Here is a 10,251-nt window from a genome sequence, read left to right as displayed (position 1 = left end):
ATTTATTAGAATCGATTAAATTATTCAAAATCATAATATAAATTAGAATTAAATTAATATTTTTACTGCTTATTTTATCCGACATTTAATATACGTTAGGATTGTCATTTGTCAACCTGTAATTTGAATGGAAGTAATTTTAGAGAATTTATTTTAGATAAAAGTAAATTTGTGTTAACATAATTTATGTTTGGTAATTCTATACTAAAATTAATTTTGATAAATAAACATTGTTTAGATAATATTAGTTAAAATCACTTTTAGATAAATAATTATTAAAAAGGGTTAAGTACGATTTTGGTCCCTAAGATAGGGGCTGAAAATTTATTTCGTCTCGACCTTTTCTTCGCTACAAAATGGTCCCAAAAGTTTAACTTAGTTTTAAAATCATTATTCAGACTAAAATACCCTTCCCATTTTCCTGCCCTTTCCCCTTTCTTTCTCCTTCTTCTTCAAATTCAACCATAAACAAAATAGAAGCAGCAGCAATAATGAAGCAACAACAACTAAAAGCAGCAGAATAACAACACCACCAACAGTAACAATAATAAAATTAGAAGTAAAATCAACGTAATAAGAAACATAAACAGAAGCAAAAACACAAAGAAGATATGAAACAGAAGCATAAACACAAAGAAAAGCCCAATGTAATCAGAAGCAAAATCAATGTAATCAGAGGCATAAACAGAAGCAAAATTGAATGATTATCTGGTGGTACACAGCAGTAAAAGTAGCTCCAATGAAAGGTCCAACCCAAAAAATTCACTGTAATAAAAAAGGAGATATGAAATTGAGGAAGAAATGAATAAGAAAAAAAAGCCAGAAATAAAGAAGATATACCTGATCACTCCATGCATGGTCTCTGTTGAAGATGATGGCAACACCAAGGTTCCTAGCCGGGTTAATCCCAATTCCAGTGATAGGAATGGTTACCAAGTAGACCAAGAAGATAGCAAATCCGATCGGAAGCAGCGGCGACCGGCGAGGAGCAACGACAACCGATGACCGAACGAGGAGGAGAAGCAGAAACGGCCAGCGGCGCACGACGTCCACCCTCCCGGATCTATTGGCGTCGACGTCAATGAGCAGCGGTGAGGACCAAACGACGAGGAACAGCAGCGAGATCTAGCGACTGAACGACGAAGTGTAGCAGCAGCGGCAGCGAAGAGCAGTGGCGACGGACTCCCTTCCCCCTCTTCTTCCATTAAAAACTCACTTCCCCTAGTGTGATTACCCCTTTCCCTGTTCCCCAGCCTTTAACCCGTTTTTCTTTTTTTTTCTTTTTTTAATTAGGGGTAATTTGCTAATAAAAATTAAAATTTTGTTTAAAAGAACAATTTTAAAACTAAGTTAAACCTTTGGGACTATTTTGTAGCGAAAAAAAAGCTGGGGACGAAATAAATTTTCAGCCTCTACCTTAGAAATCAAAATCGTACTTAACCCTTATTAAAAAAGATATGACATTAAATTAGGTTAAATTACACAGTTGGTCCCTACATTTTCAGTGAAATTGCAAATTGGTCCCTACACTTTCAAAGTTTGCAATTGGATCCCTAAAGAAAGTTAAAATTTGTAATTTAGTCCCTACCGTTCAAAAAGTATTTGATTTAACAGAATATTCTCAGTATATTTTCTATTTTAATAGAATATTCTCAGCACATGCTGAGAATATTCTGTTAAATCAACACTTTTTGAACGATAAGGACTAAATTACAAATTTTAATTCTCTTTAGGGATCCAATTGCAAACTTTTAAAGTGTAGGGACTAATTTGTAATTTCACTAAAAGTGTAGGGACCAACTGTGTAAAAAAGGCTGGGGACGAAATAAATTTTCATCCTCTACCTTAGGAATCAAAATCGTACTTAACCCTTATTAAAAAAGACATGAGATTAAATTATAATGTTATTTTTTTATGTATGTTTAATTTTAAACTTTTTTCTGATATATTTTTTATATAGTATATTTTTAGTATGCTATAATTTATTATGATTCGAACTTGCAACCTCTAGGTAAGTATGAAAAGATTATGTCATTTGAGTTATAGCTCATTAGCTTTGTTTAATTTACTTTATTTAGTGGGATCAATAAATCATATTATGAAAGATAATAATAAATATAATACACAAAAATTACAATTATAAAAGTGTATAATGTCAAATAAAAAGTAAAAAAATAAAAATAATAAATAATAAAAGAAAGAACTCATATGAAGAAAAATAATAAGAATTCTGTAAATAATATAATAACATGGATAAAGAATAAAATTGGTGAAAAAGAAATAAATATTGAATATCAATAACTAAAAATTCGTTAATAAACATAAAAACTAAACATTGTTACTTCTTGTAAACGTAATTTTAAATACAAAATCACATTTATAAAAAGAAAAATTAAAACGTACTTTTTTCCTCTCAGCAAATTTGCCAAATACACCCTTACTCCTTGAAACAACATTATCAGGTGGGGCTTGGGGGATTAAACTATCCTAGGTTGTTTTTTCTTACAACTCTATATATAAGACCAAAATAGTGGAAGCTATGCCGCTATGTGCCAGCAAGAATCAACAAAGTATAAACTGTTTTAACTTTTAACGGAAATTGACGAAACTTGTACACATGCCAAAATTTGGACATGACTTATGGTATAATTCCTACAGGTTTTAATTCTAGTAAACTCCGATACACGAAGTTCTTAGTAAATAATTATTTCTAAAACTTGCAGATCCTGAGAAACTCCGAAGTTACTTTACACAATTTCCACGGCAAAGCAGAGGTTAAAATTACAAAGTCTCACCGTAATGTGCCAAACAATGAATTAGTATACTATTACAACTGGAAAACATCGCATATGTATCTGACTTTGATAAAATATGCAATGTCGTAGTCTAATTAGTTTGAATGTTTCATCAGTCACCACTTCCACTATGTTCATATGAAGTCACAACTTCAGATTCATGTACACTTGTCATTCAAATGCATGGGTTTGCCTACCAAGAGTGTAATATTTGTTCAACAACTTAAAGCCAGAAGCAGGGGACAATTGAATAATTCGGCTTATTATAGAGACATCTTTCAAATAACAATATATTTAAATTGGTGTAATACGCAAGAAAGCACAATAATTAAAGGAAAAATGCTACTTAGCCTTTAGCGTTTCTTTTTAATCTAATAAAATAATTTAATTTTTTATTAAGTTAAATTTTTATTTTTTAGATAAACATATTTTCAATCAAATGAATTTAATATTTGGACTTAAAATTTCTCTAACTTTCTTCCTTTAAAATCAAACAGCTTTTCTTTAAATAAACAAAAAAAATAATTTTAAGTTAAAAATTCAAAATTTTTACCATTTTAGACATTATTTTTTTATTTTGCAGTTAGGTACTATAACACAGTTGAAGGCTCTGCAATGGAAAAAGAGCAATTATAGCGCATTCACTAGTATAATAATACGAGTAATTATTTTTGTTGAATTGAATTCATTCGTTAATTTAAATTATATTAGTCTAAATTTTAAATTAAAAATTTTATAATTTTAAATTATTTGAATAAAATTGAATGAATGGAAAAATAAACTAACATAACATTATCCAAAATATTATATCAACGTATCAAAAAATTTTGCACATTTTAAAAAATTTTAAAATATTAAATTATTAATTTTTTTAGTTTAAAAAATTTAAATCATTAATTTTTTTCAAATAGAATATTTAATTAACCATACGAGTGCGTAATATTATAGTTAAATCGTTACAATAATACAAGTATTCCGAATACACTGACATTAAACTCATTATCACACTATTACATTACTAGCAACTGCGCTATTGATCTAATGTGTTGGTAGTGGCAACGTTATAGTTTTTTAACTTATTTCGCAGTCAACGCTTGCACTATAGCTGCCTGCGATATAGTTATAGAATGTTCAAATTTGTTAAAAATTGAAAAACTAATTAAAAGAATAAATATGATTATTTTTTAGAGTAAAAGATAAATAAGTCTCTAACCTTTTCAATTGCAGACATTTAAGCTAGAATTAAAAATACTTTTAAATCTTTCACATTTTGAAACGCATGATAGTTATACACCTCCGTAGAGTTAGGGTTAAAAAACGTAACGAATAATATTGATCTGAAGGGGAGAGTGATGACGTATCCACTATGGTGATGATATAGATGATTGGCAAAAAGTTGAGAGACAAATAAGTCCCCTATGCATTAAAACGACGCCGTTGCAATTCTCCACCTCACTTAATCTCTTCATAATCCCATAACACCTATAACCCACACCAACAATTACATCAAATCTTAGGAAAAGACAACCAATGTCTTTCTCCCTTCAAAAAAATCGCCTTCTAGTTTAAAGTGGTGCTGTGCTAGGTTGAAGTTGTGATTGACAAAGATAACGCAAAGCATCGTTGGTAAAAAAAGCCTGGCATCTTCTACAGAAATAAGAAAAATATTCGATGCTATGTGCGTTGGTGTTTAAATGACTATGGCAATGCATGATGTTGGATTTAGTTAATATTGCATGTTTTCATTTCGGTACAAGAAGGAAAAATTGTGTCATGTTTAATGATTTTAAAATTTCTATCACTTGAGCTATGATTTGAATATGATTTGTTAGGTTTAATATGTGATTGTGTATCATTATAAGGGGTTTATGTTAGGATAATTGTAGTGATGATATTGATTAACTGTATTTGTGGAATAATGATGCGTTTCCTGATTTATTTAAGTTTGTGTTGATAATGTAGATGAATGATATATATGTTGTTCCTGCTTTCATTATGGAGATCATTTTAGTAGAACACCCAGTAAAACTGTACTACAATCTAATTTTTGACACATCATGACTAATGCAAAACGTTTAGATGTTATTTGTCGTATAGACCTAATCAGCTCAAAACTCAGAATTTCATTATCTAGTGTTAATATAAACCTTTGTTGGATTAGCGTTATTAAGCTATTTTTTGTAAAATTCATTCATTTTTTCGCAAGTTAATACTTAAAGCAACATCACAGATAAATACATGTTATAAATATATATATATAAACATAAGATGAGTTTTGGAGATATATGCCAAAGATCAAAATACTAAGTACTACATCAAGGTATATATATACATACACAAAATAAAAAAGATAGTCCCAACCTTCACATGTGTTCCTAAGTTGGAACCGGTTTACTGAAAGGTCCTATCCATCTAAGTTTGATTTTACATTATGTATTTTTTCTTCCTCCTCTTTCTATTGATTTTACAACATTATGTATTTTTTTCTTCTTAGTTTGATTTTTTCTCCCAAGAAGAATTATAAGAAAACGAAATAAGAAAATGAAAAAGAAGAAGCAGCAAAAGATGATGAGGAGAAAGAAGAGGAAAAGTTTTGAATTATGTAGAACTTATCAGAATAAAAATTAAATACATAGAAATATTTTTAAAATACACGGAAAAATTTATAAAATACACCGAAATATTTGTAAAATACACCAAAATGAGAATGGAACATATTCATCAAAATAATAATTCAGATTCAGAACTCCTACATCAAAATTTTGCTACAAATGCACAACAATATTTTCTTTAATGCATTTTTTTCTTTTTTTTTAATTTCTTTCTTTCTTGTAATTGAATAAATGTAGGTTTATCATCTTTCATGTAATTTTACAGCATTATGTGTTTCTTCTTCTTCTTTGTTTGATTTTTTTGTTTTTATTCTTGTTAGGAGAGTAAAACAAAAAAATGTGAGAATGTAAAACAAGAAGGAAAATATGAATAAGAAAAAAAGATGATGATGATGGTAAAAAAGAAGAAGAAGCAACAACAGAAGATGAGGAGGGGAAAGAAGAAGAGTTTTGAATTATGCAAAACATATCAGAATAAAAATACACCGAAAAATTTTTACAATACATCAAAAGATTTTCAAAATACACTAAAAATTTTCTAAAACACACTAAAACAAGAATGAAATTGATTCATCATAATAATAATTCAGATTCATAACTCCAACACCGAATTTTTATATTGATTGCGACATATAGACTCAGTTTGAAAACAACACACAAAAATGACTGAATTATCAACAAAAACACATCCAAATCAATTTTGGATCAAGCAACGTCATCAATATGGCAAAAATTCTACAATAACCATAACAATAATGACGACAACGATAACAACAATACGTATAAGAAGAAGACGACGATGACTATAACGATGATGATTATAATGATGAAGATGATGGAGAAGAAAGAGGAAAAGGAAGGAGGACGAAGATGATAGAGGAGAAGGAGAAAAAGAAAGAAGAAGAAATTTCAATGAGAAAAGAAGGAGGAAGCGGAGAAAATGATGGTATTGGTGACAGCGATAACGAAGTATCAGGGCTGAAGAAGAAGAAAAAGGAAGGAGAAGAAATTCCAATGAGAAAAGAAGGAGGAAGAGGAGGAAATGATGGTATTGGTGACAGCGATAACGAAGTATCAGGGATGAAGAAGAAGAAGAAAAAGAAGAAGAAGAAGAAGTATCAGCGCGTGAGGTAAATTAAGTTAAAGTAACTTGTATGGACTTATATGTGGAGAATATTTGTTAATTTTTATATTCTTTTATATCCTAAATTAGCTTTTTTTTATTAAATTTTTTTTAATTGTGATAGAAATTAGAATTTTGAATTTGATTTAAAAAATTAAAATACCTTTTTAATTAATTTTAAAATGACTAAAATAAATATTAATAAAACACATATTGAAAAATTAATTTAAATAAATAATTTATTTAAATAATAATTGAATTATATTATAAATATGAATAGAATAATAATTATTTAGTAACAAAAACTTAAATGAGTTTTTAAACAAATAATTATACTAAATAATAAATAATTTGTAATATATGAGAACAAAATTTATAATTAAAATATCTCAATTTAATATTAATAAAATTTGTCATACTAATATTTCACTTTTTTTTCAATTAATTTTATATCTTTTTTAAAGTTTTGATGTTATTTATGTTGGCCGAAAATTAGTTTAACGTAGAAAAAAACAAGGAGGTACTACATATCCAGATACTAAAATATGCAGGAAACAAAACTACATGCAAATTCTAAAAACAAGGCCCATTTGCGCTAAAGAGGCAGCTTCACATAACGAGATCCAACGTCTTTGTCAATGCTCGTTGATCCTAGATACCAAGCTAGCCATGAGAAGCTCTAAAGCAATCTGCCAAGTTGCCTTCTTTCTACCAACAAAAGTGTACGAGTTAATAGTAAATAGATCTAAAAAGAATATCTTTATATCTGTATGAATTAGTATATATTTATTATAAAAATCCATAATAAATTCATGAGGATAATTTTGGTGAGATCTCTATTCTCGATTTAAAACAAAACATTTTGTTCTAAATTCAAAAAAATAATGACAAATAGAAAGAGTTCCTTTTCATAGCTCATAAGGTGTATTTTTCAAAAATTTTTTAATAATAGTTTGATTCAAAATATAGCATGCAGTGTTAACCATTTTAGCCTATAAAGATTTAGAAATTTTATTCTCATATAACATAACTTTAACCATCTCTTTGAAACTCTTATTATTCTTGTCCACAATACTATTTTATTGAGATGTTCTTAGAAGGAGAAATTGTGTGAAATCATATTTTGATCATAAAATCTTTTAAAAAAATGATTTTCAAAAATTTTTTTTTGAGATAACTTCTAATAGAAATAATTTTATAATTTTTTTAACTCTTTTGCTGAATTTTTTAAAAATATTAAAAGTAGCATTTTTATGAGTAAGAAAGAAAATCTAACCATATCTAGTGTAGTATCTATAATAACTAAGTCATAGAATTTTTCACCTAAATTTTGAGTTTTAGTTGGACCGAAAAGATCAATATGTAAAAGTTCCAAAATTCTTTTAGTTGAGACATCTTCCTTAATTTTAAAAGAGGATTTTACTTATTTACCCGTTTGACAAACATCACAAATAATATCTTTGCAAACTTAATGTTAAAAAGACTTCTAACTAAATTTTATTTGATCAATTTTAAAATTTGAAATATGCTTGCATACTATAATTTTTTATGCCAAATTCATTTCTCATAATAAAAAAATATTTTATATTTTTATTTTTCAAATTATCTAGGATGAGATTATACACATTATCACACCTCTTGACTATAAATAAAATAGATTTAGTTTATTCATCAATAATTTTGCATTCAAAATGATTGAAAGATATTAAATAGCCAAGATCACATAATTAATTAATACTAATTAAATTGTGTTTCAAACTATTCACTAAGGTAGCGTTTGTTTATAGAGACACGACAGAACAGGACACTGAGACAAAGACAATAGGACAGAGATATTAAAAATTATGTTTTGTGTATCGTGTTTGGATACGATGGATAGGACACTAATGTAATGTCCAGTATTATGTTTGGATACACATGAACAAGACTAAAATATTATATAAAATGACTAAAATAGCCATGTGATTCCAAATTTTTTAGTATAAACTAATTTAATAAATAATGAGAGTACGTAAGAGTACAGACAGTGGGAACTTGAAAAAAATATTTGAAGCAGTCAAAAATTTTAATAAAAAATTATATAATAGTATTTATATTAAAATAAAATTTATAAATATAATTATTTTTTTTAATTTATTATTAATATGTAGGAATACATATGGTTAATATTAACAAAAAAAATCTGAGTTTGATTAATAAAAAATTTCATTTAGGTTAATAAGCCAAATTAATTTTAAATACAAAATCAGTTTTAAAAAAGGACTAATTATTTTTGTTATTATTTTTATTACAAATCAAATAATATAATATAAGGTTAAAATGATGCTGAAGTAAGAATGATAAGAAAAAAGAAATTATCCAGTCCAATAAAAATTTTTATAAAAAAGAGAGAGTACCTGAGAAAAAAAGAGAAAGAAAAAGAACGTAGAGATAGAAAAAGAGTATGGAGTAAAAAAAGTACTTTCTGAAAACAATGCAAAATAGGAAAAATAAGAAGGGGGTAACAGTGGAATAATAAAAAATAGCACCATGGACAAAAAAGAAAAAAAATTCATAAAAACAGTCCGTATCCCTCTTCCAAATCCCGTGTCCATCATTGTCCTTCATAAAAGAGTGGACACAAAAGTATAAAAAACTGTCCCGGAGACAATATGTTCAGTGTCCATGTCTTTGCTTTCAAACGCTTTTTAAAAATGTGTTGTCCATGTTTTCATGTCCTGTCTCCGAAAACAAACACTACCTAAAAGAACATTGTCTACAAAAGTTGAAAAATCTTACCAACTTTTTTTATGACAATTATCTTACTATTATCATCATTTCTAAAAGTAATGAAGTTACCGTCATATTCTCTATCATGTGTCGAGCATCCGCTATTTACGTAGCAAATATCTTTTCTTCTTTTGGATGCTAGGTAAACCTGTATAAGCTTAAGAAACTTTAGGTATCCAAATTAATTTGATCCTTTGATGTGAATTTTTTTTACGGTCATTATAATCCATTAGTATATACTTTATCTATATTTCTTTAAGGAAATAAAGCATTGTTTATGAGTGTGTCCAAGTTTATTATATCTATAGCAATTTTTTTTTGTTGATTTTGTAAAATTATATGATGATTTTCTGCTTTGGTTATATGAAATAGAAATTTTATGAGAATGGGTTTGAAAATAGTAGTGCTTCCTTTTTAATATCCTAAACCAATTTTTTGCGATATAAATCTTTGAATAAATAAGATTTTATCCAAATTATTACATTCTTAAACAAACTTATCGTTCAAAGATTTTACAGTTTTATGCAATTTTTTATTTTTAACAACAATATCAACAAGATTAGATGCAAATAATTTCTCTTTCAACCTCTTAATTTCAATTTTTAAACATCATTTTTATTTTTTAAATTAACAATAAAAGTATTATTATACATATATAATTTTGCTTGTAAAGAAAACATATCATATTTCAATGCTTCGTTTTTCTTTTCATACTTAGTATATTTAGATAAGATCTTAATAGAGTTATGAGATAAATCATCAATAATAGCATATAATTCTTCAGTAGTGTAGTCATAATAATTTATCTCTTGAATAGGTTTTTCGTCCTTAGTCATAATATAGATATGTGCTCTTTGTTCTTTGTTATCATCTTTAGATGAGTCATTTTCTAAATCTTTTCGGTCTTTATATGAGTCATTTTTTAAATTTTCTCAGAAGATTATTAGAACTT

Source organism: Arachis duranensis, chromosome 5 (assembly GCF_000817695.3).
Source record: "Arachis duranensis cultivar V14167 chromosome 5, aradu.V14167.gnm2.J7QH, whole genome shotgun sequence".
Classification (NCBI taxonomy): domain Eukaryota; kingdom Viridiplantae; phylum Streptophyta; class Magnoliopsida; order Fabales; family Fabaceae; genus Arachis; species Arachis duranensis.
Note: the sequence above shows the minus strand (reverse complement) of the source record.